At 46.0% G+C, this 25,101-nt stretch overlaps 8 non-coding genes across 8 annotated transcripts; 4 read left to right on the top strand and 4 right to left on the bottom strand.

The window, feature by feature from the left end:
• Positions 1-4,090: 4,090 nt before the first annotated feature.
• Positions 4,091-4,162, top strand: trnae-cuc (transfer RNA glutamic acid (anticodon CUC)). Its single transcript has one exon. It is a non-coding gene; the product is annotated as a tRNA-Glu (tRNA).
• A 4,518-nt stretch (positions 4,163-8,680) lies between these two features.
• Positions 8,681-8,768, bottom strand: trnay-gua (transfer RNA tyrosine (anticodon GUA)). Its single transcript is given in 2 exon segments — positions 8,681-8,716; positions 8,732-8,768. It is a non-coding gene; the product is annotated as a tRNA-Tyr (tRNA).
• A 5,211-nt stretch (positions 8,769-13,979) lies between these two features.
• On the top strand, positions 13,980-14,051 carry trnae-cuc (transfer RNA glutamic acid (anticodon CUC)). Its single transcript has one exon. It is a non-coding gene; the product is annotated as a tRNA-Glu (tRNA).
• A 96-nt stretch (positions 14,052-14,147) lies between these two features.
• Positions 14,148-14,235, bottom strand: trnay-gua (transfer RNA tyrosine (anticodon GUA)). Its single transcript is given in 2 exon segments — positions 14,148-14,183; positions 14,199-14,235. It is a non-coding gene; the product is annotated as a tRNA-Tyr (tRNA).
• Positions 14,236-19,894: 5,659 nt separating this feature from the next.
• trnae-cuc (transfer RNA glutamic acid (anticodon CUC)) lies at positions 19,895-19,966 on the top strand. Its single transcript has one exon. It is a non-coding gene; the product is annotated as a tRNA-Glu (tRNA).
• Positions 19,967-20,056: 90 nt separating this feature from the next.
• On the bottom strand, positions 20,057-20,144 carry trnay-gua (transfer RNA tyrosine (anticodon GUA)). Its single transcript is given in 2 exon segments — positions 20,057-20,092; positions 20,108-20,144. It is a non-coding gene; the product is annotated as a tRNA-Tyr (tRNA).
• Positions 20,145-24,205: 4,061 nt separating this feature from the next.
• On the top strand, positions 24,206-24,277 carry trnae-cuc (transfer RNA glutamic acid (anticodon CUC)). The gene has a single exon. It is a non-coding gene; the product is annotated as a tRNA-Glu (tRNA).
• Positions 24,278-24,373: 96 nt separating this feature from the next.
• On the bottom strand, positions 24,374-24,461 carry trnay-gua (transfer RNA tyrosine (anticodon GUA)). The gene is given in 2 exon segments: positions 24,374-24,409; positions 24,425-24,461. It is a non-coding gene; the product is annotated as a tRNA-Tyr (tRNA).
• Positions 24,462-25,101: the final 640 nt, after the last annotated feature.

Genomic DNA, 25,101 nt, shown 5'->3' with positions numbered 1-25,101 from the left:
CAGTATTGGTACTTGCATCAGTAGCATGTGCTGGGGAAAAAAATTGATTTTCTGAAAAAAAAATCATATTCATAGTGGGCTAAAACTGGGCAGGGGTGTGTAGAACCCTTTCTGATGGTTTTTGTAGGTTCTCTGTCCACTTACACCACTTTTTCTAATGCCTTGGGAGCCTTGGCCTCAAGAGCCCTGGCCTTGAGAGCCTGAGCCTTGACAGCTCATGTGCTGCATAATCTCATCTCATTATCTGTAGCCGCTTTATCCTGTTCTACAGGGTCGCAGGCAAGCTGGAGCCTATCCCAGCTGACTACAGGCGAAAGGCTGGGTACACCCTGGACAAGTCGCCAGGTCATCACAGGGCTGACACATAGACACAGACAACCATTCACACTCACACCTACGGTCAATTTAGAGTCTCCAGTTAACCTAACCTGCATATCTTTGGACTGTGTGGGAAACCGGAGCACCTGGAGGAAACCCATGAGGATGCGGGGAGAACATGCAAACTCCACACAGAAAGGCAATCGCTGGCCAAAGGGCTCAAACCCGGACCTTCTTGCTGTGAGGCGACAGCGCTAACCACCGTGCTGCATAATATTTAAAAAAATTGAAAAGCAAAAAAAAAAAACAATCAGATGAGTGGGTGCCTTGTATTCACAGGTGGTATAGAGTCCCTTCTGATGTTTTTTTTTGAGGAATTTCTGCCCACTTGGATACTTTTTTACATGGTGCCTCAGCCTTGACAGCACATGAGCGGGGAAGGAAAAAAAAATTCTGAAAAAAAAAAGTTCTGAAATTTAAGACTCTAGAGGGGTGTGTTGAACCCAAGCCTGAAAACCCCTGATGTTTTTAGGGTGCTTTTATACATGAAAAGCACATATGCAGGTGTGAAAAGCTCATGTGTTTGGTGAGTCAGCATACATGCTAACCATAAACTGTGGGACTTTGTCATTTTTTTTCAGCCTGATGCCCATAGTAAAACTGAGCAGTGGGACTTTGCCATTTTTCTGAACTGTGGGATTTTGTCATTTTTCCGCCTGATGCCCATGGTAAAACTGAGCAGTGGGACTTTGTCATTTTTTTTGACTTGATGCCCATGGTAAAACTGAGCAGTGGGACATTGCCATTTTTCTGAACTGTGGGAATTTGTCATTTTTCTGAACTGTGGGAATTTGTCATTTTTCTGAACTGTGGGACTTTGTCATGTTTCTGCCTGATGCCCATGGTAAAAAAAAGTCAGGACTAAATCATCATCAAAGAGAGACAGAGAGAGAGAGAGAGAGAGAGAGAGAGAGAGAGAGGAGTACCAGGAAATACAGAAAAATAAAAAGACATTAGATTACAGGGAACTAACCATAAGTTTGCTGTTCTCTGCCAAGAGAGACAGTCACAGTTGTGGCCAAAACTTTGCTGAAAGCATCCCAACCTTGGACCCACTGAGTAGCACCTGTATACTGGCCAATATTCATATACCAAGTTTGGATGCTTTGGGATAGATTTAAATTTTAATTCCATTTTTCAACATTTTTTATCTAATCAGGCCATGGAACTGCAACCCAACTTCCTAACCCAGGCTGCAACCCAACCCCCCACAGCTCTTTGTCCTTCTTAATGGCCCTTCCTTTGTTTTGGGCTCTCTGGAACACAAGTCTGCCTGCAAAACCTCACTGGAGGCCAATATATCCCATTATTGCCATCTGGTGGTCAGAGCAGGTAATGCAGGGCCACTTCAGCTTCTCCTTGGTATGGTCAGCAAGTATGCTGACCTTCCCAACTTGAGTGATCTTAGATTTATTAAATGACAATGTAAAAAAAAATCTTATTATTTTCGGGCTAACACTGTACATACTTGGTCAGCAAGTATGCTGAACTTCTCGACTTATATGAGCTGGGATTTATTTAATGACGATGTTTTTTGTGAGTTTTCTGTCAGCATGAACCACTTTTTTTCTGACCACTTTGACCAATTGGACACATGGACTTCTCAGTATTGGTACTTGCATGGGTAGCATGCGCTGGGGAAAAATTTTGATTATCTGAAAAAAAAATCATATTCATAAATCATATTCATATTCTTTGTGGGCTAACACTGTGTAGGGGTGTGTAGAACCCTTTCTGATGTTTTTTGTAGGTTCTCTGTCCACTTGCACCATTTTTTCAAAGGCCTTGTCAGCCCTGGCCTCGAGAGCCCTGGCCTCGAGAGCCCGAGCCTTGACAGCACATGCGCCCGGGAAAAAAAAACATTTCTGAAAAAAAAAATCTGAAATTTAAGACTCTAGAGGGGTGTGTACAACCCAAGCCCGATGACCCCTGATGTTTTTATAGTGCTTTTATACATGAAAATCACATATGCAAGTGTAAAATCTCATGGGCTTGGTGAGTCAGCATACACCAGCACACTGACTGATCTAACTAAAAAGGGGGCACCAGATCCGGTCCAGTGGACGGAGCAATGCCAGCAGGCTTTCTCTAAGGTAAAGGCTGCATTGTGTGGGGGGCCACTGTTACACTCCCCTGACATTTCTCTCCCCTTTGTTTTGCAGATGGATGCGTCGGACAGAGGGCTGGGGGCTGTTCTGTCCCAGGAGGTGGAGGGGGAGGACTGTCCAGTGCTGTACATCAGCCGGAAGCTGTCGGTGTGCGAGGGCAGGTACAGCACCATAGAAAAGGAATGCCCCGCCATCAAGTGGGTGGTCCTCGCCCCCCGCTACTACCTGCTGGGGTGCCCTTTCACCCTCTGGCCAGACCATGCGCCCCATGCAGTGGCTCCAACTCATGAAGGATGCCAATGCGCGGATCACCCGTTGGTATCTGGCACTCCAGCCATTTAAGTTCGAGGTGGTCCACAGGCCGGGGGGCGCAGATGGTCGTGGCGGATTTCCTCTCCCATCAAGGGGGTGGGGAGTCAGCTGCAGGACGGACGGCTCCCCGGCCTGAGTCGGGCGGTGGGGGTATGTGGCAGCAGGGGCGTGGTCAAGCGTCGGTCTGTGAATGGAGGTCGGAGTCAGGGAAGGTAAGTGGCAGAATCACTGCACCTGACGGGAATTAACCTGTGTTTGTGTGTCTTCCCCAGTGACCGCGCCCCATAAGAGGAGAGGGAGAGCAGAGGAAGGGGGCTCTCCCCCAACCTGAACAATTGTGTGTGTGTCTGTGTGTGCGTGCGTGCGTGCGTGTGTGGGAGAATAAATGTAAAGCTTAAAAGCTAAAATAAAAGGTTTTTTTCCGAGCTCAGTTCTGGCCTGCCGTGCTTCTGTGCTCCACCCACCTTAACTATTTCTAGATGCATGTATAACGGCAGTTTTTGTTTGCATGTTTTGGTTGATGGATCTTTCTCCTAACTTTCTCCTAACGTTTGTAAAGTGGGAACCTCGGGAGAGCTTTTGGAGAACGTTCCCTTTTGGTTGTATTAAAGTACCCCTTACTACTGCAATGCAAGAAAACTTTGGAAAACCTGATGACAATGTTCCAGTTGGGTTCTTTGAGCGTTAGCTACAGACATACAGTCAAGAGTGAATTTGAGTAAATGAAGGTCAAATTTCAGGGTGAGATGAGGACATACAGTCAGTAGTAAACTGTTATGCAACTTAGCAAGAGTTACCTGCCTTGGTGAATGAATATCACTAAATTCACATTTGTTTGCTCCTTGTAGTATCAGCACAATAAGCTGGCATTAAAAGGAGCAACCTGCCAGAAAAACTGCAATAACATTGGGCGAGATGTCAAGGTCAGTCAAACTTGTAAAAACGACAGAATCCTATCCCAGAGAATAATTTGTGAAGATGTAAGTTAAAATTTGCCTTATTTTTGCAGATGCCCCAAAGGTACTGTGCCCAGCCAAAAGTACTGCACTCAGCCTTGAGAAGCACCAGAGGGACATCCACCGGAGGGCCTCGGAGGAACTGCCCCCGGCCACGAGAAGCTTGTAAGGTACCGGACACAGACGTGACGACAGGCTCACAAAGGTACCGCCCCAAGCCACTCGAGGACCGCAGAGGTACTTTGCCCAGACAGTACATGGCGCCTCAAAGGTATTACACCCAGCCAGAGCTGGTCCTCAGAGGTCTAGTGGGCATTCCCGTTTGCCTCTGTTCACTCCCTGGTGGTCTAGTGGCTAGGATTCGGCACTCTCACCGCCGTGGCCTGGGTTCGATTCCCGGTCAGGGAAAAGTCTTGGCTTGGGGTGTGTGGTTTTTTTTTTAACCCCCACCTCCCCATCATTATTACTAAAATAGCATCAGACTCTCTGGCAGAACAAACTCTTCCTTCGAGCCAGATTCTAACCAGCGACCTAAGGATGGCCATCGCAAGCAACTACAGTCCTCCGCTCTTCCAAATGAGCTATCGAAGGGTACCCTGAAGTGCTTTTCTGCTGAGTGAGCCGTCAAGCAACATCTCCAACAGCGCTTGCTTTTAATATACTGCATATATATTGTTTTGTGCCAAAACTCGTTTTGCACAAGCTGGCTTAACCTACCAAATTATGTGCACCCGCAATACGCAAAGCAATGAAATAATTTAGAAAATCTATTATAAATAGTGATTTCTCTTCAGTCTTTTAAGGCTGATGAAAAGCTCAGTTTCAAAAGAACAGAAACAAATGAATGGATCTTGTTTGTTTCGGGCATTTTGGCAAATGTGAAAGCAAACTCCAGAGAAGTTGTGTTGATGATGACTGTGATACTCTGTACACAAAACTCCAGTCGAACTCCAGGTTCTATTGAAACAGTATTCATTTTTAGTATTCCGGACCTTGAGGCTTTATTTCCTATTCTGATTTAATCAAATGGATTTATTCAAACGTTGTAGGCTTGTCCTCACCAATTTACCAGTGGCCTTCACAGAGACGAGAGCATGAAGAGAATTGCTCAGTCAGGGCAAAGTGCAAGGGCAGGAAAAGCTTGTTGGTACTTTAATGACATCATGTGGCCGTACAGTGTAATTGCTTCTAGATATTCTCAAAAAAAAGATCTGAAAATTGATCTCTGCTCATGCTGGTAATGAAGTTACTTAAATTTGAAATGCTGACTCGTGTTTTTGTTTTGTTTTTCTTTTTGGGGCTGAGGAACCACGTGACCGCGTATCACTATCATGGCCACTGTTGTTTCCACAGTCAGATCTACAATTATTGTCCTAGCTCAGTAAAGAAGGTTTGTGTGATTGAGCAGTGGGACTTTGCCATTTTTCTGAACTGTGGGATTTTGTCATTTTTCCGCCTGATGCCCATTGTAAAACTGAGCAGTGGGACATTGTTATTTTTCTGAACTGTGGGAATTTGTCATTTTTCTGAACTGTGGGACTCTGCCATTTTTCTGAACTGTGGGATTTTGTCATTTTTCCGCCTGATGCCCATGGTAAAACTGAGCAGTGGGACATTCTCATTTTTCTGAACTGTGGAACTTTGCCATTTTTCTGAACTGTGGGACTTTGCCATTTTTCTGAACTGTGGGATTTTGTCATTTTTCCACCTGATGCCCATGGTAAAACTGAGCAGTGGGACATTGTCATTTTTCTGAACTGTGGGACTTTGCCATTTTTCTGCCCATGGTAAAAAAGTCTGGACTAAATCATCATCAAAGAGAGAGAGAGAGAGAGAGAGAGAGAGAGAGAGAGGATTGAGAGAGAGAGGACTACCAGGAAATACAGAAAATAAAAAGACATTAGATTACACGGAACTAACCATAAGTTTGCTGTTCTCTGCCAAGAGAGACAGTCACAGTTGTGGCCAAAACTTTGCTGAAAGCTTCCCAAACTTGGACCCACTGAGTAGCACCTGTATACTGGCCAATATTCATATACCAAGTTTGGATGCTTTGGGATAGATTTATCTTTTAATTCCATTTTTCAACATTTTTTATCTAATCAGGCCATGGAACTGCAACCCAACTTCCTAACTCAGGCTGCAACCCAACCCCCCACAGCTCTTTGTCCTTCTTAATGGCCCTCCTTTGTTTTGGGCTCTCTGGTACACGAGTCTGCCTGCAAAACCTCACTGGAGGCCAATATATCCCATTATTGCCATCTGGTGGTCAGAGCAGGTAATGCAGGCCCACCTCAGCTTCGTCCCTGGAATGGTCAGCAATGGTGCTGACCTTCCCGACTTAAGTGAACTTAGATTTATTGCCATCTGATGGTCACAGCAGGTAATGCAGCGCCACTTCAGCTTCTCCCTGGTATGGTCAGCAAGTATGCTGACCTTCCCAACTTGAGTGATCTTAGATTTATTAAATGACAATGTAAAAAAAAAAAAAATCTTATTATTTTTGGGCTGACACTGTACATACTTGGTCAGCAAGTATGCTGAACGTCCCGACTTGTGTGAGCTGGGATTTATTTAATGACAATGATGTTTTCTGTCAACATGAACCACTTTTTTTTCTGGCCACTTTGACCAATTGGACACTTGAACTTCTCAGTATTGGTACTTGCATCGGTAGCATGCGCTGGGAAAAAATTTTGATTATCTGAAAAAAAAAATCATATTCATAAATCATATTCATATTCTTTGTTGGCTAACACTGTGCAGGGGTGTGTAGAACCCTTTCTGATGGTTTTTGTAGGTTCTCTGTCCACTTGCACCACTATTTCAAAGGCCTTGTCAGCTCTGGCCTCGAGAGCCCTGGCCTCGAGAGCCCGAGCCTTGACAGCACATGCGCCGCGGAGAAAAAAAACATTTCCGAAAAAAAAAATCTGAAATTTAAGACTCTAGAGGGGTGTGTGGAACCCAAGCCCGACGACCCCTGATGTTTTTATGGTGCTTTTATACATGAAAATCACATATGCAAGTGTAAAATCTCATGGGCTTGGTGAGTCAGCATACACCAGCACACTGACTGATCTAACTAAAAAGGGGGCACCAGATCCGGTCCAGTGGACGGAGCAATGCCAGCAGGCTTTCTCTAAGGTAAAGGCTGCATTGTGTGGGGGGCCACTGTTACACTCCCCTGACTTTTCTCTCCCCTTTGTTTTGCAGACGGATGCGTCGGACAGAGGGCTGGGGGCTGTTCTGTCCCAGGAGGTGGAGGGGGAGGACTGTCCAGTGCTGTACATCAGCCGGAAGCTGTCGGTGCGCGAGGGCAGGTACAGCACCATAGAAAAGGAATGCCCCGCCATCAAGTGGGTGGTCCTCGCCCCCCGCTACTACCTGCTGGGGTGCCCTTTCACCCTCTGGCCAGACCATGCGCCCCATGCAGTGGCTCCAACTCATGAAGGATGCCAATGCGCGGATCACCCGTTGGCATCTGGCACTCCAGCCATTTAAGTTCGAGGTGGTCCACAGGCCGGGGGGCGCAGATGGTCGTGGCGGATTTCCTCTCCCATCAAGGGGGTGGGGAGTCAGCTGCAGGACGGACGGCTCCCCGGCCTGAGTCGGGCGGTGGGGGTATGTGGCAGCAGGGGCGTGGTCAAGCGTCGGTCTGTGAATGGAGGTCGGAGTCAGGGAAGGTAAGTGGCAGAATCACTGCACCTGACGGGAATTAACCTGTGTTTGTGTGTCTTCCCCAGTGACCGCGCCCCATAAGAGGAGAGGGAGAGCAGAGGAAGGGGGCTCTCCCCCAACCTGAACACTTGTGTGTGTGTCTGTTTGTGCGTGCGTGCGTGTGTGGGAGAATAAATGTAAAGCTTAAAAGCTAAAATAAAAGGTTTTTTTCCGAGCTCAGTTCTGGCCTGCCGTGCTTCTGTGCTCCACCCACCTTAACTATTTCTAGATGCATGTCTAACGGCAGTTTTTGTTTGCATGTTTTGGTTGATGGATCTTTCTCCTAACTTTCTCCTAACGTTTGTAAAGTGGGAACCTCGGGAGAGCTTTTGGAGAACGTTCCCTTTTGGTTGTATTAAAGTACCCCTTACTACTGCAATGCAAGAAAACTTTGGAAAACCTGATGACAATGTTCCAGTTGGGTTCTTTGAGCGTTAGCTACAGACATACAGTCAAGAGTGAATTTGAGTAAATGAAGGTCAAATTTGAGGGTGAGATGAGGACATACAGTCAGTAGTAAACTGTTATGCAACTTAGCAAGAGTTACCTGCCTTGGTGAATGAATATCACTAAATTCACATTTGTTTGCTCCTTGTAGTATCAGCACAATAAGCTGGCATCAAAAGGAGCAACCTGCCAGAAAAACTGCAATAACATTGGGCGAGATGTCAAGGTCAGTCAAACTTGTGAAAACGACAGAATCCTATCCCAGAGAATAATTTGTGAAGATGTAAGTTAAAATTTGCCTTATTTTTGCAGATGCCCCAAAGGTACTGTGCCCAGCCAAAAGTACTGCACTCAGCCTTGAGAAGCACCAGAGGGACATCCACCGGAGGGCCTCGGACGAACTGCCCCCGGCCACGAGAAGCTTGTAAGGTACCGGACACAGACGTGACGACAGGCTCACAAAGGTACCACCCCAAGCCACTCGAGGACCGCAGAGGTACTTTGCCCAGACAGTACATGGCGCCTCAAAGGTATTACACCCAGCCAGAGCTGGTCCTCAGAGGTCTTGTGGGCATTCCCGTTTGCTTCTGTTCACTCCCTGGTGGTCTAGTGCCTAGGATTCGGCGCTCTCACCGCCGCGGCCTGGGTTCGATTCCCGGTCAGGGAGAAGTCTTGGCTTGGGGTGTGTGGTTTTTTTTTTAACCCCCACCTCCCCATCATTATTACTAAAATAGCATCAGACTCTCTGGCAGAACAAACTCTTCCTTCGAGCCGGATTCTAACCAGCGACCTAAGGATGGCCATCGCAAGCAACTACAGTCCTCCGCTCTTCCAACTGAGCTATCGAAGGGTACCCTGAAGTGCTTTTCTGCTGAGTGAGCCGTCAAGCAACATCTCCAACAGCGCTTGCTTTTAATATACTGCATATATATTGTTTTGTGCCAAAACTCGTTTTGCACAAGCTGGCTTAACCTACCAAATTATTTGCACCCGCAATACGCAACGCAATGAAATAATTTAGAAAATCTATTATAAATAGTGATTTCTCTTCAGTCTTTTAAGGCTGATGAAAAGCTCAGTTTCAAAAGAACAGAAACAAATGAATGGATCTTGTTTGTTTCGGGCATTTTGGCAAATGTGAAAGCAAACTCCAGAGAAGTTGTGTTGACGATGACTGTGATACTCTGTACACAAAACTCCAGTCGAACTCCAGGTTCTATTGAAACAGTATTCATTTTTAGTATTCCGGACCTTGAGGCTTTATTTCCTATTCTGATTTAATCAAATGGATTTATTCAAACGTTGTAGGCTTGTCCTCACCAATTTACCAGTGGCCTTCACAGAGACGAGAGCATGAAGAGAATTGCTCAGTCAGGGCAAAGTGCAAGGGCAGGAAAAGCTTGTTGGTACTTTAATGACATCGTGTGGCCGTACAGTGTAATTGCTTCTAGATATTCTCAAAAAAAAGATCTGAAAATTGATCTCTGCTCATGCTGGTAATGAAGTTACTTAAATTTGAAATGCTGACTCGTGTTTTTGTTTTGTTTTTCTTTTTGCGGCTGAGGAACCACGTGACCACATATCACTATCATCGCCACTGTTGTTTCCACAGTCAGATCTACAATTATTGTCCTAGCTCAGTAAAGAAGGTTTGTGTGATTGAGCAGTGGGACTTTGTCATTTTTCTGAACTGTGGGATTTTGTCATTTTTCCGCCTGATGCCCATGGTAAAACTGAGCATTGGGACATTGTCATTTTTCTGAACTGTGGGAATTTGTCATTTTTCTGAACAGTGGGACTCTGCCATTTTTCTGAACTGTGGGATTTTGTCATTTTTCCGCCTGATGCCCATGGTAAAACTGAGCAGTGGGAATTTGTCATTTTTCTGAACTGTGGGACTTTGCCATTTTTCTGAACTGTGGGACTTTGTCATTTTTCCACCTGATGCCCATGGTAAAACTGAGCAGTGGGACATTGTCATTTTTCTGAACTGTGGGACTTTGCCATTTTTCCACCTGATGCCCATGGTAAAACTGAGCAGTGGGACATTGTCATTTTTCTGAACTGTGGGATTTTGTCATTTTTCCGCCTGATGACCATGGTAAAACTGAGCATTGGGACATTGTCATTTTTCTGAACTGTGGGACTTTGCCATTTTTCTGAACTGTGGGATTTTGTCATTTTTCCAACTGATGCCCATGGTAAAACTGAGCAGTGGGACATTGTCATTTTTCTGAACTGTGGGATTTTGTCATTTTTCCGCCTGATGACCATGGTAAAACTGAGCATTGGGACATTGTCATTTTTCTGAACTGTGGGACTTTGCCATTTTTCTGAACTGTGGGATTTTGTCATTTTTCCAACTGATGCCCATGGTAAAACTGAGCAGTGGGACTTTGCCATTTTTCTGCCCATGGTAAAAAAATTCAGGACTAAATCATCATCAAAGAGAGAGAGAGAGAGAGAGAGAGAGGATTGAGAGAGAGAGGACTACCAGGAAATACAGAAAATAAAAAGACATTAGATTACATGGAACTAACCATAAGTTTGCTGTTCTCTGCCAAGAGAGACAGTCACAGTTGTGGCCAAAACTTTGCTGAAAGCATCCCAAACTTGGACCCACTGAGTAGCACCTGTATACTGGCCAATATTCATATACCAAGTTTGGATGCTTTGGGATAGATTTATCTTTTAATTCCATTTTTCAACATTTTTTATCTAATCAGGCCATGGAACTGCAACCCAACTTCCTAACCCAGGCTGCAACCCAACCCCCCACAGCTCTTTGTCCTTCTTAATGGCCCTTCCTTTGTTTTGGGCTCTCTGGTACACGAGTCTGCCTGCAAAACCTCACTGGAGGCCAATATATCCCATTATTGCCATCTGGTGGTTAGAGCAGGTAATGCAGGCCCACCTCAGCTTCGTCCCAGGAATGGTCAGTAATGGTGCTGACCTTCCCGACTTAAGTGAACTTAGATTTATTGCCATCTGATGGTCACAGCAGGTAATGCAGGGCCACTTCAGCTTCTCCCTGGTATGGTCAGCAAGTATGCTGACCTTCCCAACTTGAGTGATCTTAGATTTATTAAATGACAATGTAAAAAAAAAAAAAATCTTATTATTTTTGGGCTGACACTGTACATACTTGGTCAGCAAGTATGCTGAACGTCCTGACTTGTGTGAGCTGGGATTTATTTAATGACAATGATGTTTTTTGTGAGTTTTCTGTCAACATGAACCACTTTTTTTTTCTGGCCACTTTGACCAATTGGACACTTGGACTTCTCAGTATTGGTACTTGCATCGGTAGCATGCGCTGGGAAAAAATTTTGATTATCTGAAAAAAAAAAAAATATTCATAAATCATATTCATATTCTTTGTTGGCTAACACTGTGCAGGGGTGTGTAGAACCCTTTCTGATGGTTTTTGTAGGTTCTCTGTCCACTTGCACCACTATTTCAAAGGCCTTGTCAGCTCTGTCCTCGAGAGCCCTGGCCTCGAGAGCCCGAGCCTTGACAGCACATGCGCCACGGAGAAAAAAAACATCTCGTCTCGTCTTCTTCCGCTTTATCCGGGACCGGGTTGCGGAGGCAGCAGTCTAAGCAGGGAAGCCCAAACTTCCCTTTCCCCAGACACCTCGGCCAGCTCCTCGGGAAGAACACCGAGGCGTTCCCAGGCCAGCCGAGAGACATAGTCCCTCCAGCGTGTCCTGGGTCTTCCCCGGGGCCTCCTCCCGGGGGGACATGCCTGGAAAACCTCCCCAGGGAGGCGTCAAGGAGGCATCCGAAAAAGATGCCCGAGCCACCTCAGCTGATTCCTCTCGATGTGGAGCAGCAGCGGCTCTACTCCGAGCTCCTCCCGAGTGACTGTGCTTCTCACCCTATCTCTAAGGGAGCGCCCAGCCACCCTGCGAAGGAAACTCATTTCGGCCGCTTGTATCCGCGATCTTGTCCTTTCGGTCATTACCCAAAGCTCATGACCATAGGTGAGAGTCGGAAAGTAGATCGACCGGTAAATTGAGAGCTTTGCCTTTTGGCTCAGCTCCTTCTTCACCACAACGGACCGGTAAAGCGACCGCATCACTGCGGAGGCTGCACCGATCCGCCTGTCGATCTCACGCTCCATCCTTCCCTCACTCGTGAACAAGATCCCGAGATACTTAAACTCCTCCACTTGAGGCAGAACTTCTCCACCAACTTTTCGGAAAAAAAACATTTCCGAAAAAAAAAATCTGAAATTTAAGACTCTAGAGGGGTGTGTGGAACCCAAGCCCGACGACCCCTGATGTTTTTATGGTGCTTTTATACATGAAAATCACATATGCAAGTGTAAAATCTCATGGGCTTGGTGAGTCAGCATACACCAGCACCCTGACTGATCTAACTAAAAAGGGGGCACCAGATCCGGTCCAGTGGACGGAGCAATGCCAGCAGGCTTTCTCTAAGGTAAAGGCTGCATTGTGTGGGGGGCCACTGTTACACTCCCCTGACTTTTCTCTCCCCTTTGTTTTGCAGACGGATGCGTCGGACAGAGGGCTGGGGGCTGTTCTGTCCCAGGAGGTGGAGGGGGAGGACTGTCCAGTGCTGTACATCAGCCGGAAGCTGTCGGTGCGCGAGGGCAGGTACAGCACCATAGAAAAGGAATGCCCCGCCATCAAGTGGGTGGTCCTCGCCCCCCGCTACTACCTGCTGCGGTGCCCTTTCACCCTCTGGCCAGACCATGCGCCCCATGCAGTGGCTCCAACTCATGAAGGATGCCAATGCGCGGATCACCCGTTGGCATCTGGCACTCCAGCCATTTAAGTTCGAGGTGGTCCACAGGCCGGGGGGCGCAGATGGTCGTGGCGGATTTCCTCTCCCGTCAAGGGGGTGGGAAGTCAGCTGCAGGACGGACGGCTCCCCGGCCTGAGTCGGGCGGTGGGGGTATGTGGCAGCAGGGGCGTGGTCAAGCGTCGGTCTGTGAATGGAGGTCGGAGACAGGGAAGGTAAGTGGCAGAATCACTGCACCTGACGGGAATTAACCTGTGTTTGTGTGTCTTCCCCAGTGACCGCGCCCCATAAGAGGAGAGGGAGAGCAGAGGAAGGGGGCTCTCCCCCTACCTGAACACTTGTGTGTGTGTCTGTGTGTGTGTGCGTGCGTGTGTGGGAGAATAAATGTAAAGCTTAAAAGCTAAAATAAAAGGTTTTTTTCCGAGCTCAGTTCTGGCCTGCCGTGCTTCTGTGCTCCACCCACCTTAACTATTTCTAGATGCATGTATAACGGCAGTTTTTGTTTGCATGTTTTGGTTGATGGATCTTTCTCCTAACTTTCTCCTAACGTTTGTAAAGTGGGAACCTCGGGAGAGCTTTTGGAGAACGTTCCCTTTTGGTTGTATTAAAGTACCCCTTACTACTGCAATGCAAGAAAACTTTGGAAAACCTGATGACAATGTTCCAGTTGGGTTCTTTGAGCGTTAGCTACAGACATACAGTCAAGAGTGAATTTGAGTAAATGAAGGTCAAATTTCAGGGTGAGATGAGGACATACAGTCAGTAGTAAACTGTTATGCAACTTAGCAAGAGTTACCTGCCTTGGTGAATGAATATCACTAAATTCACATTTGTTTGCGCCTTGTAGTATCAGCACAATAAGCTGGCATCAAAAGGAGCAACCTGCCAGAAAAACTGCAATAACATTGGGTGAGATGTCAAGGTCAGTCAAACTTGTAAAAACGACAGAATCCTATCCCAGAGAATAATTTGTGAAGATGTAAGTTAAAATTTGCCTTATTTTTGCAGATGCCCCAAAGGTACTGTGCCCAGCCAAAAGTACTGCACTCAGCCTTGAGAAGCACCAGAGGGACATCCACCGGAGGGCCTCGGAGGAACTGCCCCCGGCCACGAGAAGCTTGTAAGGTACCGGACACAGACGTGATGACAGGCTCACAAAGGTACCGCCCCAAGCCACTCGAGGACCGCAGAGGTACTTTGCCCAGACAGTACATGGTGCCTCAAAGGTATTACACCCAGCCAGAGCTGGTCCTCAGAGGTCTAGTGGGCATTCCCGTTTGCCTCTGTGCACTCCCTGGTGGTCTAGTGGCTAGGATTCGGCGCTCTCACCGCCGCGGCCTGGGTTAGATTCCCGGTCAGGGAAAAGTCTTGGCTTGGGGTGTGTGGTTTTTTTTTTTAACCCCCACCTCCCCATCATTATTACTAAAATAGCATCAGACTCACTGGCAGAACAAACTCTTCCTTCGAGCCGGATTCTAACCAGCGACCTAAGGATGGCCATCGCAAGCAACTACAGTCCTCCGCTCTTCCAACTGAGCTATCGAAGGGTACCCTGAAGTGCTTTTCGGCTGAGTGAGCCGTCAAGCAACATCTCCAACAGCGCTTGCTTTTAATATACTGCATATATATTGTTTTGTGCCAAAACTCGTTTTGCACAAGCTGGCTTAACCTACCAAATTATGTGCACCCGCAATACGCAACGCAATGAAATAATTTAGAAAATCTATTATAAATAGTGATTTCTCTTCAGTCTTTTAAGGCTGATGAAAAGCTCAGTTTCAAAAGAACAGAAACAAATGAATGGATCTTGTTTGTTTCGGGCATTTTGGCAAATGTGAAAGCAAACTCCAGAGAAGTTGTGTTGACGATGACTGTGATACTCTGTACACAAAACTCCAGTCAAACTCCAGGTTCTATTGAAACAGTATTCATTTTTAGTATTCCGGACCTTGAGGCTTTATTTCCTATTCTGATTTAATCAAATGGATTTATTCAAATGTTGTAGGCTTGTCCTCACCAATTTACCAGTGGCCTTCACAGAGACGAGAGCATGAAGAGAATTGCTCAGTCAGGGCAAAGTGCAAGGGCAGGAAAAGCTTGTTGGTACTTTAATGACATCGTTTGGCCGTACAGTGTAATTGCTTCTAGATATTCTCAAAAAAAAGATCTGAAAATTGATCTCTGCTCATGCTGGTAATGAAGTTACTTAAATTTGAAATGCTGACTCGTGTTTTTGTTTTGTTTTTCTTTTTGTGGCTGAGGAACCACGTGACCGCGTATCACTATCATCGCCACTGTTGTTTCCACAGTCAGATCTACAATTATTGTCCTAGCTCAGTAAAGAAGGTTTGTTTGATTGAGCAGTGGGACTTTGCCATTTTTCTGAACTGTGGGATTTTGTCATTTTTCCGCCTGATGCCCATGGTAAAACTGAGCAGTGGGACATTGTCATTTTTCTGAACTGTGGGAATTTGTCATTTTTCTGAACTGTGGGACTCTGCCATTTTTCTGAGCTGTGGGATTTTGTCATTTTTCCGCCTGATGCCCATGGTAAAACTGAGCAGTGGGACATTGTCATTTTTCTGAACTGTGGGACTTTGCCATTTTTCTGCCCATGGTAAAAAAAGTCAGGACAAAATCATCATCAAAGAGAGAGAGAGAGAGAGAGAGAGGATTGAGAGAGAGAGGACTACCAGGAAATACAGAAAATAAAAAGACATTAGATTACACGGAACTAACCATAAGTTTGCTGTTCTCTGCCAAGAGAGACAGTCACAGTTGTGGCCAAAACTTTGCTGAAAGCATCCCAAACTTGGACCCACTGAGTAGCACCTGTATACTGGCCAATATTCATATACCAAGTTTGGATGCTTTGGGATAGATTTATCTTTTAATTCCATTTTTCAACATTTTTTATCTAATCAGGCCATGGAACTGCAACCCAACTTCCTAACCCAGGCTGCAACCCAACCCCCCACAGCTCTTTGTCCTTCTTAATGGCCCTTCCTTTGTTTTGGGCTCTCTGGTACACGAGGCTGCCTGCAAAACCTCACTGGAGGCCAATATATCCCATTATTGCCATCTGGTGGTCAGAGCAGGTAATGCAGGCCCACCTCAGCTTCGTCCCTGGAATGGTCAGCAATGGTGCTGACCTTCCCGACTTAAGTGAACTTAGATTTATTGCCATCTGATGGTCACAGCAGGTAATGCAGGGCCACTTCAGCTTCTCCCTGGTATGGTCAGCAAGTATGCTGACCTTCCCAACTTGAGTGATCTTAGATTTATTAAATGACAATGTAAAAAAAAAAAAAATCTTATTATTTTTGGGCTGACACTGTACATACTTGGTCAGCAAGTATGCTGAACGTCCCGACTTGTGTGAGCTGGGATTTATTTAATGACAATGATGTTTTTTGTGAGTTTTCTGTCAACATGAACCACTTTTTTTTCTGGCCACTTTGACCAATTGGACACTTGGACTTCTCAGTATTGGTACTTGCATCGGTAGCATGCGCTGGGGAAAAAATTTTGATTATCTGAAAAAAAAATCATATTCATAAATCATATTCATATTCTTTGTTGGCTAACACTGTGCAGGGGTGTGTAGAACCCTTTCTGATGGTTTTTGTAGGTTCTCTGTCCACTTGCACCACTATTTCAAAGGCCTTGTCAGCTCTGGCCTCGAGAGCCCTGGCCTCGAGAGCCCGAGCCTTGACAGCACATGCGCCGCGGAGAAAAAAAACATTTCCGAAAAAAAAAATCTGAAATTTAAGACTCTAGAGGGGTGTGTGGAACCCAAGCCCGACGACCCCTGATGTTTTTATGGTGCTTTTATACATGAAAATCACATATGCATGTGTAAAATCTCATGGGCTTGGTGAGTCAGCATACACCAGCACACTGACTGATGTAACTAAAAAGGGGGCACCAGATCCGGTCCAGTGGACGGAGCAATGCCAGCAGGCTTTCTCTAAGGTAAAGGCTGCATTGTGTGGGGGGCCACTGTTACACTCCCCTGACTTTTCTCTCCCCTTTGTTTTGCAGACGGATGCGTCGGACAGAGGGCTGGGGGCTGTTCTGTCCCAGGAGGTGGAGGGGGAGGACTGTCCAGTGCTGTACATCAGCCAGAAGCTGTCGGTGCGCGAGGGCAGGTACAGCACCATAGAATAGGAATGCCCCGCCATCAAGTGGGTGGTCCTCGCCCCCCGCTACTACCTGCTGCGGTGCCATTTCACCCTCTGGCCAGACCATGCGCCCCATGCAGTGGCTCCAACTCATGAAGGATGCCAATGCGCGGATCACCCGTTGGCATCTGGCACTCCAGCCATTTAAGTTCGAGGTGGTCCACAGGCCGGGGGGCGCAGATGGTCGTGGCGGATTTCCTCTCCTGTCAAGGGGGTGGGGAGTCAGCTGCAGGACGGACGGCTCCCCGGCCTGAGTCGGGCGGTGGGGGTATGTGGCAGCAGGGGCGTGGTCAAGCGTCGGTCTGTGAATGGAGGTCGGAGTCAGGGAAGGTAAGTGGCAGAATCACTTCACCTGACGGGAATTAACCTGTGTTTGTGTGTCTTCCCCAGTGACCGCGCCCCATAAGAGGAGAGGGAGAGCAGAGGAAGGGGGCTCTCCCCCAACCTGAACACTTGTGTGTGTGTCTGTGTGTGTGTGCGTGCGTGCGTGTGTGGGAGAATAAATGTAAAGCTTAAAAACTAAAATAAAAGGTTTTTTTCCGAGCTCAGTTCTGGCCTGCCGTGCTTCTGTGCTCCACCCACCTTAACTATTTCTAGATGCATGTATAACGGCAGTTTTTGTTTGCATGTTTTGGTTGATGGATCTTTCTCATAACTTTCTCCTAACGTTTGTAAAGTGGGAACCTCGGGAGAGCTTTTGGAGAACGTTCCCTTTTGGTTGTATTAAAGTACCCCTTACTACTGCAATGCAAGAAAACTTTGGAAAACCTGATGACAATGTTCCAGTTGGGTTCTTTGAGCGTTAGCTACAGACATACAGTCAAGAGTGAATTTGAGTAAATGAAGGTCAAATTTGAGGGTGAGATGAGGACATACAGTCAGTAGTAAACTGTTATGCAACTTAGCAAGAGTTTCCTGCCTTGGTGAATGAATATCACTAAATTCACATTTGTTTGCTCCTTGTAGTATCAGCACAATAAGCTGGCATCAAAAGGAGCAACCTGCCAGAAAAACTGCAATAACATTGGGCGAGATGTCAAGGTCAGTCAAACTTGTAAAAACGACAGATTCCTATCCCAGAGAATAATTTGTGAAGATGTACAGTGGTGCTTGAAAGTTTGTGAACCTGTTAGAATTTTCTATATTTCTGCATAAATATGACCTAAAACATCATCAGATTTTCCCACGAGTCGTAAAAGTAGATAAAGAGAACCCAGTTAAACAAATGAGGCAAAAATATTCTACTTGGTCATTTATTTATTGAGGAAAATGATCTAATATTACATATCTGTGAGTGGCAAAAGTATGTGAACCTTTGCTTTCAGTATCTGGTGTGACCCCCTTGTGCAGCAATAACTGCAACTCAACGTTTGCGGTAACTGTTGATCAGTCCTGCACACCAGCTTGGAGGAATTTTAGCTCATTCCTCCATACAGAACAGCTTCAACTCTGGGATGTTGGTGGGTTTCCTCACATGAACTGCTCGGTTCAGGTCCTTCCACAACACTTCAATTGGGTCAAGGTCAGGACTTTGACTTGGCCATTCCAAAACATTAACTTTATTCTTCTTTAACCATTCTTTGGTAGAACGACTTGTGTGCTTAGGGTCGTTGTCTTGCTGCATGACCCACCTTCTCTTGAGATTCAGTTCATGGACAGGTGTCCTGACATTTTCCTTTAGAATTCGCTGGTATAATTCAGAATTCATTGTTCCATCAATGATGGCAAGCCGTCCTGGCCCAGATGCAGCAAAACAGGCCCAAACCATGATACTACCACCACCATGTTTCACAGATGGGATAAGGTTCTTATGCTGGAATGTAGTGTTTTCCTTTCTCCAAACATAACGCTTCTCATTTAAACCAAAAAGTTCTATTTTGGTCTCATCCGTCCACAAAACATTTTTCAAATAGCCTTCTGGCTTGTCCACGTGCTCCTTAGCAAACTGCAGACGAGCAGCAATGTTCTTTTTGGAGAGCAGTGGCTTTCTCCTTGCAACCCTGCCATGCACACCATTGTTGTTCAGTGTTCTCCTGATGGTAGACTCATGAACATTAACATTAGCCAATGTGAGAGAGGCCTTCAGTTGCTTAGAAGTTACCCTGGGGTCCTTTGTGACCTCGCCGACTATTACACGCCTTGCTCTTGGAGTGATCTTTGTTGGTCGACCACTCCTGGGGAGGGTAACAACGGTCTTGAATTTCCTCCATTTGTACACAATCTGTCTGACTGTGGATTGGTGGAGTCCAAACTCTTTAGAGATGGTTTTGTAACCTTTTCCAGCCTGATGAGCATCAAAAACGCTTTTTCTGAGGTCCTCAGAAATCTCCTTTGTTCGTGCCATGATACACTTCCACAAATGTGTGTTGTGAAGATCAGCCTTTGATAGATCCCTGTTCTTTAAATAAAACAGGGTGCCCACTCACACCTGATTATCATCCCATTGATTGAAAACACCTGACTCTAATTTCACCTTCAAATTAACTGCTAATCCTAGAGGTTCCCATACTTTTGCCACTCACAGATATGTAATATTGGATAATTTTTCTCAATAAATAAATGACCAAGTATAATATTTTTGTCTCATTTGTTTAACTGGGTTCTCTTTATCTACTTTTAGGACTTGTGTGAAAATCTGATGTTGTTTTAGGTCATATTTATGCAGAAATATAGAAAATTCTAAAGGGTTCACAAACTTTCAAGCACCACTGTAAGTTAAAATTTGCCTTATTTTTGCAGATGCCCCAAAGGTACTGTGCCCAGCCAAAAGTACTGCACTCAGCCTTGAGAAGCACCAGAGGGACATCCACCGGAGGGCCTCGGAGGAACTGCCCCCGGCCACGAGAAGCTTGTAAGGTACCGGACACAGACGTGACGACAGGCTCACAAAGGTACCGCCCCAAGCCACTCGAGGACCGCAGAGGTACTTTGCCCAGACAGTACATGGCGCCTCAAAGGTATTACACCCAGCCAGAGCTAGTCCTCAGAGGTCTAGTGGGCATTCCCGTTTGCCTCTGTTCACTCCCTGGTGGTCTAGTGGCTAGGATTCGGCGCTCTCACCGCCGCGGCCTGGGTTAGATTCCCGGTCAGGGAAAAGTCTTGGCTTGGGGGTTTTTTTTTTTAACCCCCACCTCCCCATCATTATTACTAAAATAGCATCAGACTCTCTGGCAGAACAAACTCTTCCTTCGAGCCGGATTTGAACCAGCGACCTAAGGATGGCCATCGCAAGCAACTACAGTCCTCCGCTCTTCCAACTGAGCTATCGAAGGGTACCCTGAAGTGCTTTTCGGCTGAGTGAGCCGTCAAGCAACATCTCCAACAGCGCTTGCTTTTAATATACTGCATATATATTGTTTTGTGCCAAAACTCGTTTTGCACAAGCTGGCTTAACCTACCAAATTATGTGCACCCGCAATACGCAACGCAATGAAATAATTTAGAAAATCTATTATAAATAGTGATTTCTCTTCAGTCTTTTAAGGCTGATGAAAAGCTCAGTTTCAAAAGAACAGAAACAAATGAATGGATCTTGTTTGTTTCGGGCATTTTGGCAAATGTGAAAGCAAACTCCAGAGAAGTTGTGTTGACGATGACTGTGATACTCTGTACACAAAACTCCAGTCGAACTCCAGGTTCTGTTGAAACAGTATTCATTTTTAGTATTCCGGACCTTGAGGCTTTATTTCCTATTCTGATTTAATCAAATGGATTTATTCAAACGTTGTAGGCTTGTCCTCACCAATTTACCAGTGGCCTTCACAGAGACGAGAGCATGAAGAGAATTGCTCAGTCAGGGCAAAGTGCAAGGGCAGGAAAAGCTTGTTGGTACTTTAATGACATCGTGTGGCCGTACAGTGTAATTGCTTCTAGATATTCTCAAAAAAAAGATCTGAAAATTGATCTCTGCTCATGCTGGTAATGAAGTTACTTAAATTTGAAATGCTGACTCGTGTTTTTGTTTTGTTTTTCTTTTTGCGGCTGAGGAACCACATGACCGCGTATCACTATCATCGCCACTGTTGTTTCCACAGTCAGATCTACAATTATTGTCCTAGCTCAGTAAAGAAGGTTTGTTTGATTGAGCAGTGGGACTTTGCCATTTTTCTGAACTGTGGGATTTTGTCATTTTTCCGCCTGATGCCCATGGTAAAACTGAGCAGTGGGACATTGTCATTTTTCTGAACTGTGGGAATTTGTCATTTTTCTGAACTGTGGGACTCTGCCATTTTTCTGAGCTGTGGGATTTTGTCATTTTTCCGCCTGATGCCCATGGTAAAACTGAGCAGTGGGACATTGTCATTTTTCTGAACTGTGGGACTTTGCCATTATTCTGAACTGTGGGACTTTGCCATTTTTCTGCCCATGGTAAAAAAAGTCAGGACTAAATCATCATCAAAGAGAGAGAGAGAGAGAGAGAGGATTGAGAGAGAGAGGACTACCAGGAAATACAGAAAATAAAAAGACATTAGATTACACGGAACTAACCATAAGTTTGCTGTTCTCTGCCAAGAGAGACAGTCACAGTTGTGGCCAAAACTTTGCTGAAAGCATCCCAAACTTGGACCCACTGAGTAGCACCTGTATACTGGCCAATATTCATATACCAAGTTTGGATGCTTTGGGATAGATTTATCTTTTAATTCCATTTTTCAACATTTTTTATCTAATCAGGCCATGGAACTGCAACCCAACTTCCTAACCCAGGCTGCAACCCAACCCCCCACAGCTCTTTGTCCTTCTTAATGGCCCTTCCTTTGTTTTGGGCTCTCTGGTACACGAGTCTGCCTGCAAAACCTCACTGGAGGCCAATATATCCCATTATTGCCATCTGGTGGTCAGAGCAGGTAATGCAGGCCCACCTCAGCTTCGTCCCTGGAATGGTCAGCAATGGTGCTGACCTTCCCGACTTAAGTGAACTTAGATTTATTGCCATCTGATGGTCACAGCAGGTAATGCAGGGCCACTTCAGCTTCTCCCTGGTATGGTCAGCAAGTATGCTGACCTTCCCAACTTGAGTGATCTTAGATTTATTAAATGACAATGTAAAAAAAAAAAAATATTATTTTTGGGCTGACACTGTACATACTTGGTCAGCAAGTATGCTGAACGTCCCGACTTGTGTGTGCTGGGATTTATTTAATGACAATGATGTTTTTTGTGAGTTTTCTGTCAACATGAACCACTTTTTTTTCTGGCCACTTTGACCAATTGGACACTTGGACTTCTCAGTATTGGTACTTGCATCGGTAGCATGCGCTGGGGAAAAAATTTTGATTATCTGAAAAAAAAATCATATTCATAAATCATATTCATATTCTTTGTTGGCTAACACTGTGCAGGGGTGTGTAGAACCCTTTCTGATGGTTTTTGTAGGTTCTCTGTCCACTTGCACCACTATTTCAAAGGCCTTGTCAGCTCTGGCCTCGAGAGCCCTGGCCTCGAGAGCCCGAGCCTTGACAGCACATGCGCCGCGGAGAAAAAAAACATTTCCGAAAAAAAAAAAATCTGAAATTTAAGACTCTAGAGGGGTGTGTGGAACCCAAGCCCGACGACCCCTGATGTTTTTATGGTGCTTTTATACATGAAAATCACATATGCAAGTGTAAAATCTCATGGGCTTGGTGAGTCAGCATACACCAGCACACTGACTGATCTAACTAAAAAGGGGGCAACAGATCCGGTCCAGTGGACGGAGCAATGCCAGCAGGCTTTCTCTAAGGTAAAGGCTGCATTGTGTGGGGGGCCACTGTTACACTCCCCTGACTTTTCTCTCCCCTTTGTTTTGCAGACGGATGCGTCGGACAGAGGGCTGGGGGCTGTTCTGTCCGAGGAGGTGGAGGGGGAGGACTGTCCAGTGCTGTACATCAGCCGGAAGCTGTCGGTGCGCGAGGGCAGGTACAGCACCATAGAAAAGGAATGCCCCGCCATCAAGTGGGTGGTCCTCGCCCCCCGCTACTACCTGCTGGGGTGCCCTTTCACCCTCTGGCCAGACCATGCGCCCCATGCAGTGGCTCCAACTCATGAAGGATGCCAATGCGCGGATCACCCGTTGGCATCTGGCACTCCAGCCATTTAAGTTCGAGGTGGTCCACAGGCCGGGGGGCGAAGATGGTCGTGGCGGATTTCCTCTCCCGTCAAGGGGGTGGGGAGTCAGCTGCAGGACGGACGGCTCCCCGGCCTGAGTCGGGCGGTGGGGGTATGTGGCAGCAGGGGCGTGGTCAAGCGTCGGTCTGTGAATGGAGGTCGGAGTCAGGGAAGGTAAGTGGCAGAATCACTGCACCTGACGGGAATTAACCTGTGTTTGTGTGTCTTCCCCAGTGACCGCGCCCCATAAGAGGAGAGGGAGAGCAGAGGAAGGGGGCTCTCCCCCAACCTGAACACTTGTGTGTGTGTCTGTGTGTGCGTGCGTGTGTGGGAGAATAAATGTAAAGCTTAAAAGCTAAAATAAAAGGTTTTTTTCCGAGCTCAGTTCTGGCCTGCCGTGCTTCTGTGCTCCACCCACCTTAACTATTTCTAGATGCATGTATAACGGCAGTTTTTGTTTGCATGTTTTGGTTGATGGATCTTTCTCATAACTTTCTCCTAACGTTTGTAAAGTGGGAACCTCGGGAGAGCTTTTGGAGAACGTTCCCTTTTGGTTGTATTAAAGTACCCCTTACTACTGCAATGCAAGAAAACTTTGGAAAACCTGATGACAATGTTCCAGTTGGGTTCTTTGAGCGTTAGCTACAGACATACAGTCAAGAGTGAATTTGAGTAAATGAAGGTCAAATTTGAGGGTGAGATGAGGACATACAGTCAGTAGTAAACTGTTATGCAACTTAGCAAGATTTACCTGCCTTGGTGAATGAATATCACTAAATTCACATTTGTTTGCTCCTTGTAGTATCAGCACAATAAGCTGGCATCAAAAGGAGCAACCTGCCAGAAAAACTGCAATAACATTGGGCGAGATGTCAAGGTCAGTCAAACTTGTAAAAACGACAGAATCCTATCCCAGAGAATAATTTGTGAAGATGTAAGTTAAAATTTGCCTTATTTTTGCAGATGCCCCAAAGGTACTGTGCCCAGCCAAAAGTACTGCACTCAGCCTTGAGAAGCACCAGAGGGACATCCACCGGAGGGCCTCGGAGGAACTGCCCCCGGCCACGAGAAGCTTGTAAGGTACCGGACACAGACGTGACGACAGGCTCACAAAGGTACCGCCCCAAGCCACTCGAGGACCGCAGAGGTACTTTGCCCAGACAGTACATGGCGCTTCAAAGGTATTACACCCAGCCAGAGCTGGTCCTCAGAGGTCTAGTGGGCATTCCCGTTTGCCTCTGTTCACTCCCTGGTGGTCTAGTGGCTAGGATTCGGCGCTCTCACCGCCGCGGCCTGGGTTAGATTCCCGGTCAGGGAAAAGTCTTGGCTTGGGGTGTGTGGGTTTTTTTTTTAACCCCCACCTCCCCATCATTATTACTAAAATAGCATCAGACTCTCTGGCAGAACAAACTCTTCCTTCGAGCCGGATTTGAACCAGCGAACTAAGGATGGCCATCGCAAGCAACTACAGTCCTCCACTCTTCCAACTGAGCTATCGAAGGGTACCCTGAAGTGCTTTTCAGCTGAGTGAGCCGTCAAGCAACATCTCCAACAGCGCTTGCTTTTAATATACTGCATATATATTGTTTTGTGCCAAAACTCGTTTTGCACAAGCTGGCTTAACCTACCAAATTATGTGCACCCGCAATACGCAACGCAATGAAATAATTTAGAAAATCTATTATAAATAGTGATTTCTCTTCAGTCTTTTAAGGCTGATGAAAAGCTCAGTTTCAAAAGAACAGAAACAAATGAATGGATCTTGTTTGTTTCGGGCATTTTGGCAAATGTGAAAGCAAACTCCAGAGAAGTTGTGTTGACGATGACTGTGATACTCTGTACACAAAACTCCAGTCGAACTCCAGGTTCTGTTGAAACAGTATTCATTTTTAGTATTCCGGACCTTGAGGCTTTATTTCCTATTCTGATTTAATCAAATGGATTTATTCAAACGTTGTAGGCTTGTCCTCACCAATTTACCAGTGGCCTTCACAGAGACGAGAGCATGAAGAGAATTGCTCAGTCAGGGCAAAGTGCAAGGGCAGGAAAAGCTTGTTGGTACTTTAATGACATCGTGTGGCCGTACAGTGTAATTGCTTCTAGATATTCTCAAAAAAAAGATCTGAAAATTGATCTCTGCTC

This window comes from Neoarius graeffei, chromosome 17 (assembly GCF_027579695.1).
Source record: "Neoarius graeffei isolate fNeoGra1 chromosome 17, fNeoGra1.pri, whole genome shotgun sequence".
NCBI classification, from domain to species: Eukaryota; Metazoa; Chordata; class Actinopteri; order Siluriformes; family Ariidae; genus Neoarius; species Neoarius graeffei.
This window is presented reverse-complemented; position numbering and strand designations above follow the sequence as displayed.